Source organism: Carlito syrichta, unplaced genomic scaffold (genome assembly GCF_000164805.1).
Source record: "Carlito syrichta isolate Samal-C Ts95f unplaced genomic scaffold, Tarsius_syrichta-2.0.1 Scaffold304458, whole genome shotgun sequence".
NCBI classification, from domain to species: domain Eukaryota; kingdom Metazoa; phylum Chordata; class Mammalia; order Primates; family Tarsiidae; genus Carlito; species Carlito syrichta.
The window spans coordinates 10,097-18,308 of NW_007248554.1; positions in this window are offsets into that span (position 1 = coordinate 10,097).

The window sequence follows — 8,212 nt, forward strand, 5'->3', positions numbered from 1 at the left end:
ATTGGAGTCTCACTCTGTCGTCCAGGCTGGAATGCAGTGGTACACTGCTTATGGCCACCGCAGCCTCGACCTGCTGGGCTCAGGCAATCCTTTCTACCTCAGCCTTTCAAGTAGCTGGAACTATAGGCAGGTGCCACTGCTCCCAGCTAATTTTTTGATTTATTGTAGAGATGAGGTCTCGCCAAGTTGCCCAGGCAGTCCTCTCACCTCATCCTCCCAAAGTACTGGGATTATAGGTGTGAGCCACCATGCCTGGCCTATACCAGCTTTTTAAAATGTTTATCTCTCTTACTAGACTGTCCCTCTAGGGCAAAAAGCATGTCTGTTTTGTTCATCCAGCACACAGTAGGTCCTTCGTAACTGCTGAAAGAACAAAGGAATGAAAGAATTTCCTTGAGGAACTCCCTGGGCCTCAGTTTCCCCATGTGAGAGAGGGTGTGGCTAGCTGAGTCTGTTATCCTAGGGAGGACATCTGTGTCCTGGGGAGAACATCATCTGTGGCCTTGGCAGGATCCTTGGAACTATTTTGGTCCCCTCTGTTGTCCTGTGGTTCCCAGATGGAGGTGACCTCAGGGGATCCTGCACAGGTCTCGGGTTTGAGGGGCACCTCCTTGGCACACCCTCTGGCTTCTTGCAGTGCCAGAAGCAGCAGGTGGAAGCAGGTACAGGTTGGAAATGGGCCCCGGAAAATGAGAAAGTGTATCCTGGCGGCCTGTGCCCCTTGGCTTCCTGGCAGAGGAAGGAGCGTTTCCTCTCACTCTGGCCCAGGTCCCAGGCCATATGCTCCGGGAAGGGTCTGGTGGCTGACGCTGGGAGAGGGGAGGCCTCTGGGGGTGGGGTTCTGCTTGGATTTCATGGGGAGGGATCCAGGGCCCAGGAAGGAGGCACGGGGGCGAGGGCTGTTGGCATTTTGTCAAACCCAAGCACCTCTGCAGAAAGCTCCTTGCACTCTGGGCCCCTGAAATCGAATGCTTCCCGGTCCTTCCCGTGCGAAAGGCCTGTGCCGTGAGGATTGAATGACCAGGCAGAGCAGTTCGCCCTGTACTTGGGGTCTGAGGAGAGTTGCATGTTAACAGTTGCCGTTTTCATGCTAAATGTTGTCTTTTCTGGGCGACTTTTTTCTCCTGGGGAGAATGTTGGTAGCTTTCTTCAGATCCTTGTAGGGTTTGTGACCCCAAAACTGTTCGGAATACTGGCCTAGACACTGAAGGGGTCAGTGGAGGAAGAAGAACCCTTTCGTCTGGCCACATCTGTCAGTGCCTGTGACACTGAGGTCTGCGTTCCCAGGAGCTCTTCCTTCTGGAGCCCTGGGCTGGTCTGGCCCACCAGCTCAGAGGCCCCTGCCCTGAGGCTGAGCTGGTACACCTTTGCTCTGCTTCCTCCTCCAGACCTCAAAGGCCGAGGCTCCGTCAGAGGCCGCAAGGGAGGCCTGGGCCAGGCGCCAGCTTGCCAGGCAGACTGATTAAAAGCAGCCTTGCTGGGGGCGGATGGCTTGGTGTCCTTGGCCTGGAGTCGAGATCGATAAGCAATTGTTTTTCTGTTGGCAAGAAAAAAAATTCTCCATTGACTTTCCCAGGCTCTGCCAGGCATACTTTTCTTTTCAGGAACCCTTGCAGCCCTATCAGAGGCAGCTCTGGGAGGGAGGACGAGCCCAGGCGCCTGTCCTGGGGGAGGCAGACCACATGGCCAGGGCTGTGGGACACAGACTAGAGCAGGCCAGCTCACGTGAACGTCAGTCATCAAAGGAACATTCTAGAACACAGATTACCTACCATAGTAGGTCATAAGTAGTCAACAAGTCTTTGATAAATTAATAGCTTCAGAGAGCTAAACGAAGCGCTGGACATATTAGTAATTCTGACTGCTAGGCTCATTGAATCCTCATGACTATTGGGTGGGCATCCATTTTATAGATGGGAAAACCGAGGTGGAGAGAGGCCAAAGCACTCGTCCATTGTCAGCCAGGATAAGGATGAGCCCAAGCCATAAAACTTCAAGGGCCCTACTTTTCCTCTTCTGGGAGAAAAGAATCATAATGGACATGGAAAGTAACAGTAGCTGGGGCCACAGAGCATTTTATTCTTGGGTTGTATTCTTACTTTTTTTTTGAGTTGGAGTCTCCTTCTGTCGCCCAGACTGGAGTGCAGTGGCATGCTCATGGTCACTGCAGTCTCGACTTGCTGGGCTCAGGTTCCTTCCACCTCAGCCTTCTAAGTAGCCGGAACTACAGGGTGCGCCACCACGTCCAGCTAATTTTATTTTTTTGTAGAGAGGGAGAGTCTCACTCTGTTGCCCAGGCTGGAGTGCAGGGGCATGCTCATGGTCACTGCAGTCTCCACCTGCTGGGCTCAGGCGATCCTTCTGCCTCAACCTTCCAAGTAGCTGCAACCACAGGAATGCGCCACCACGTCCAGCTAATTTCTTGATTTGATGTAGAGACAAGGTCTTGCCATGTTGCCTATGATGGTCTGGAACCCCTAGACTCAGACAGTCCTCTTGCCTCGGCCTCCCAAAGTGCTGGGATTACAGGCTTGAGCCACCGCGCCCGGCCTGGGTTGTATTCTTTCATTGATGGGGAAGTTGAGACAGGGACACAGCTGATACCTTCTCAGATACCGAGAAGGAGAGGATAGAGAAATGGGAGATAAGACCTACTGTTTCCTACCCTGACCTCTTGCCTCATTGACCTTACAGAGTCCCAGGCCTTATCCTGTAACCCCTCTCATGGTCTCAGATACTTTCTCTCCTAAAATTTATTTTTCAAATTTGGGTAAAATTGAATAGGTAAAAGTAAATGTCATGAAAAGTTAAGTCTCTCCCACCCTGTCCCCAGCCTCTGTAAACCAGTTATCTTCCCTTGAGACCGCTGTTACCATTTTCTCGTGTATCTTTCCGGAAACACGCAATACACATGTCATTGTGTATGCATGCATGACCCCTTCCCCTACGCCGACAGCAGCATACTAACGCTTTGGATTTTTCCGTGTAACAGTGTGTCTTGGAGCTAATTCACGTGAGGAGGCATAGAGCCACGTCTTTAAAAATAAACACATGGTTTCTCCTGGGATACATGTCCCTCCCTTGTATTTACTCAGTCCCCCCGGGATGGGCATTTCAAACCACACTGCCAAAATAATCTTGTACATACATCATCTTTTACACGTGTGAGGTTGTTCAAAGGATAGTCAGGTGTGGCATTGCTAACTCAGAGGTGTGTGCTTTTAGAATTTTGTTAAATATTGATGAATTTTCTTCCAGAAAGACGGTAACATCTTGTAACTCCCACCAGCAGTGTATGAAAGCTTCCACTTCTCTGTGGCCTCGCTAAAATATGCTGTTATTACATTTTTGACTTTGCCAATCTGAAAAAATAGTGAGATTTTTAAAAAATGATATTTCATTGAAGTTTTATTATTAATATTTCCTTTCCTTTTTTTTTTTTTTTGAGTCAAAGTCTCATTCTGTTGTCCAACTGAAATTTAGTGGCATGATCATGGTTCACCGCTGCCTCCAACTCCTGGGCTCAAGTGATCCTCTTGCCTCAGCCTCCTGAGTAACTGGAACAACAGGCGTACACCACCATACCTAGCTAATTTTTAAATTTTTTTGTAGAGGTGCGGTCTTGCTGTATCGCTCAGATTGGTCTCAAACACCTGGGCTCAACTGATCCTCTTGCCTCCCCCTCCTGAGGTGCTTGGATTCCAGGCACGGGCCACTGCGCTTGGCCAGTGTTTTCTTTTTTGTCATTGTTAAGAGATAAGATCTTGCCCTGTTACCCAGGCTGGCTGGAGTGGAGTGGTGTATCACGGCCCACTGCAGCCTCGAACTCTTGGGCTCATAAGTGATTCTCCCACCTCAGTCTCCTGAGTAGCTGAGACTACTGGTGTACCACCATGCCTGGCTAATTCTATTTTTTTTGTTGTTTGATAGAGATGGAGTCTTGCTATATTGCCCAGGCTGTTCTCAATTCTCCCACTGTGACCTCCCAAAGTGCTGGGGTTACAGTCATGAGCCGCCATGACTGGCTAATATTTTCTTAATTTTGTTAAAATATGCATACATTGGTGGAGGTGAGAGGGTTGCCTGAGCCCAGGGGTTTACTCATATACATACATTTTTTGAGTTGGAGTCTCACTCTGTCACCCAGGCTGGAGTGCAGCGGCATGCTCATGGCCACCGCAGACTCGACCTGCTGGGCTCAGGCAATCCTTCTACCTCAGCCTTCCAAGTAGCTGGAACTACAGGCGTGCACTACCACGCCTGGCTGATTTTTTGGTTTATTGCAGAGACGAGGTCTCGCTGCCCAGGCGGGTCTCGAACCCTCAGCCTCAGGGAATCCACTCACCTCAGCCTCCCAAAGGCGTGGGATTACAGGCTGAGCCACCAAGCCCAGCTAAAAATTTTTTTATGCAGGATTTATTGAGAGGACAGAAGAGCTCCCACAGTGGGAGGGGACCCAAAGGGGTTGCCCAGTATTTGTCCTTTAATATCTGGCTCATTTTCCTTAGCACAGCGTCTTCAAGGTTCATCCATGTTGTAGGATGACACAGAATTTCCTTCCTTTTTATGATGAAATGGTATTCTGTTGTATGGATAGACCACATTTTGTTTATCCAGTCACCTGTTGGTAGACACTTGGGCTGTTATGAATAATGTCGCTGTGAATGTTGGTGTAAGTATCTGTCTGAATCCCTGCTTTCAGTCCTTTTGGGTATATACCTAGGAGAGGAATTGCTGGTTATATGGTAATTTTACATTGAACTTGTTGAGGACTCACCAGACTGTCTCACTGTCGGCTGAATTTGCACTTCTCTTCCCGTGAGGCAGAGCAACTTGACACATGATTGGACTCTTTGGTGTTCCTTTGCCATAAACTCTGTGTTCATAAACAGGCCTGAAGTGTTGTGGTAAATTCCCTAATGCTGTTCCCATTGGACTTCCCCTGCCATATTGCTTGACCTGGTAGATGTTCTGTTAATACTTCAGGAAGGACCGTTTCAGAAGGGAGGACTGAGTGACTGACATTTCCTTTGCAGCCAGTCCTTCCAGGGAGCTCTGGCTTTCTGCCACTGTCTGCGCCTTTGTCTCTCTTGCCCCATTACCGCTCAGTGTCATCAAGAGATACCATTTTATTCATTCATAAACTCTCTACTGAGCGCCCACTGTTTTCCTGGCATGCACAGAGACCTTTTATAATGGTGATCGGCATGGAGTGGCCACCATCCACAGATGTCTATCTGTGGATGTACTCACTGAATTCCAGCGGCACCCGTGACATTTGTCCAGCAGAATTTGTCAAACGCATGAACCAAAGGTTAATATTCTGTCCCAGAGATGGAGATAATTGACAGCCTAAGGGAACGTGTCAGTCTTTTATTATTTATTTATTTAGAGTCAGGGTCTCGCTCTGTCACCCAGGCTGGAGTACAGTGGCATGCTCGCAGCTCACCTCAGGCAGTTATAACCTCATAAGCTCAGGTGATCTGATCTTTCCACCTCAGTCTCTCGAGTAGCTGGAACTATAGGCACACGCCATCACTCTCAGATACTTTGTTTTTACATTTGTTGTAGAGATAAGGTCTCAATATGTTACCCATGCTGGTCTTGAACTCCTGGGCTCAAGAGATTCTCCTGCTTTGGCCTCCCAAAGTGCTGGGATTACAGTTGTGAGCCACTGTGCTGGGCCTAAGTCTTTTAAAAAATTGAGATTTAAGTTCGCATAACACTGACCATTTTAAAGTGTATAGTTCAGTGGCATTTAGTACATTCATAGTGTTGTGCTGCCTTAACCTCTATCTAATTTCAAAACATTTTTATCATTACAGAAAGAAACACTATGCCTATTTTTTTTTTTTTTGAGTCAGGATCTCACTCTGTTGCCCAGGCTGGAGTACAGTGGCAGAATCATGGCTCACCACAGCCTCAGTCCACCAGGGCTCAGGTGGTCCTTTCGCCTCAGCCTCCCTAGTAGCTTGGACTAAAGACACATGCTACCGCATCCCATTAAGTAAGTAATTTATTTTTGTAGAGACGAGGTCTCGCTATGTTGCTCAGGCTGGTCTTGAATTCCTGGGCCCAAGCGATCCTCCCACCTCGGCCTCTCGAAGTGCTGGGATTATAGGCGTGAACCACCGTGCCCAACCAGGAAAATCTATACCTGTTAAACCCTATGCCAGTGACTCCCCATTCCCTTGAAGGCCTCCCCTCCCCCCAGTCCTGGGCAAGCACTGATCTCCTTTCTGTCTCTATGGAGTTGCCTGTTCTAAACATTTTGTTTTATTTATTTATTTTTGAGTTGGGGTCTTACTCTGTCGCCCCGGCTGGAGTGCAGTGGCATGCTCACAGCCACCGCAGCCTCGACCTACTGGACTCAGGCAATCCTTCTGCCTCAGCCTTCCAAATAGCTGGAACTATAGGCATGTACTGCCACACCCGGCTAATTTTTTGATTTATCGTAGAGATGAGGTCTCATCACCAAGATGTCCAGGCTTGTCTTGTACCCCTGAGCTCAGGCAGTCCTTTCACCTCTACCTCCCAAAGTACTGGGATCACAGGCTTGAGCCACCATGCCCAGCTAAACATTTTATAGAAACAGAATCATACCTGTGTGACCTTTTGTGACTGGTTTCTTTCACTTAGCATGTTTTCGAGGTCCATTTATGTTGTAGCACGTATTAGTCTTTCATTCCTTTTTAGGGCTGAATACTATTCTACTGTGTGGATAGACCATAATTTGTTTTTCCATCATCCAGTGATGGACACATAGGTTGTTTCCTCCTCCTGGCTATCATGGATAATGCTGTCTGGCATAGACCATGGGTGGAATTGCTGGTCATATGGTAATTCCCTTACTTTTTGAGGAGCCACTAAGCTATGGGATATCAACCTATTTTTTTTTTTTTTTTTTTTTTTGCGCTGGAGCCTTTCTCTGCCACTCAGGCTGGAGTGTAGTGGCATGCTTACAGCTCACCGCAGCCTCAACCTGCTGGGCTCAGGCAGTCCTTTCTCAACCTTCCAACTAACAGGAACTACAGGCTCACACCACCACACCCAGCTAAATTTGTGATTTATCTGTAGAGACAAGGTCTTGCGAAGCTGCCTGGGCTGGTCTCGAACCCCTGGGCTCAGGCAGTCCTCTTGCCTCTGCCTCCCAAAGTGCTGGGATAACAGGCATGAGCCATTGTGCCTTACCCTTATCCTGGTCTCAATCTTTTTTTTTTTTTAGTTGGAGTCTCACTCTGTCGCCCAGAGTGGAGTGCAGTGGCTGCTCCCGGCCACCGCAGCCTCGACCTGCTGGGCTCCGGCGATTCTTCCACCTCAGCCTTCCAAGTAGCTGGAACTATAGGCACGTGCTACCACGCCCGGCTGAATTTTGATTTATTGTAGAGATGAGGTCTTGCCAAGTTGCCCAGGTGGGTCTCGAACCCGCGGGCTCAGGCAATTCACTCACCTCAGCCTCCCAAGGCATGGGATTACAGGCTGAGCCACCGAGCCCGGCTGGTCTCAATATTTTAAAATTCATGTTTTGCCTTCTGTCTGACAGGCACCAGCCAGAAAGACCCAGTTGGGGGCTGAACTAGGGAAGCATTACAGACAGGACCAGCTCCATTGGCTCACACACTCCAGTGACTGTTCCTCCTCTAATGAGACCTCTGAACCCCCCTCACTTGCAAAACACTGGCTAAAGACCAGACCAGGAGTCTGGACTGCTGTTTCGTGGACTTTTCATTAGGAGACCTTGGACAAATTCCTTTTCCTCTCTAAATGGGGGTAAAACAGCAAACCAGCGACCTTCGGTGCTTGTGAGATTATGCTGGTACGTGGAAGATATTTTGTAAACTGAAAAGTGCTGTCTGAATCATTGCCGTTATGAGGTGATGCATCCCAGAGGTCGTCACGCGGAAGATTTGGCCTGTCCAGCATTTTACAGCATTTGAAATAATTGCTGGCCGGGTTAGTGGCTCAGTTTGTAACCCCAGCACTTTGGGGGGCCGAGGCGAGTGGATTGCTTTGAGCCCGCATGTTCGAGACCAGTCCGGGCAACTTGGCGAGGCTTCGTCTCTACAATAAATAAAAAATTAGCTGGGCGTAGTAGCACACGCCTGTAGTTCCCACTACTTAGAAGGCTGAGGAGCAGGGCTTGGTGGCTCAGCCTGTAATCCCACGCTTTGGGAGGCCGAGGTGAGTGGATTGCCTGAGCCCGCGGGTTCGA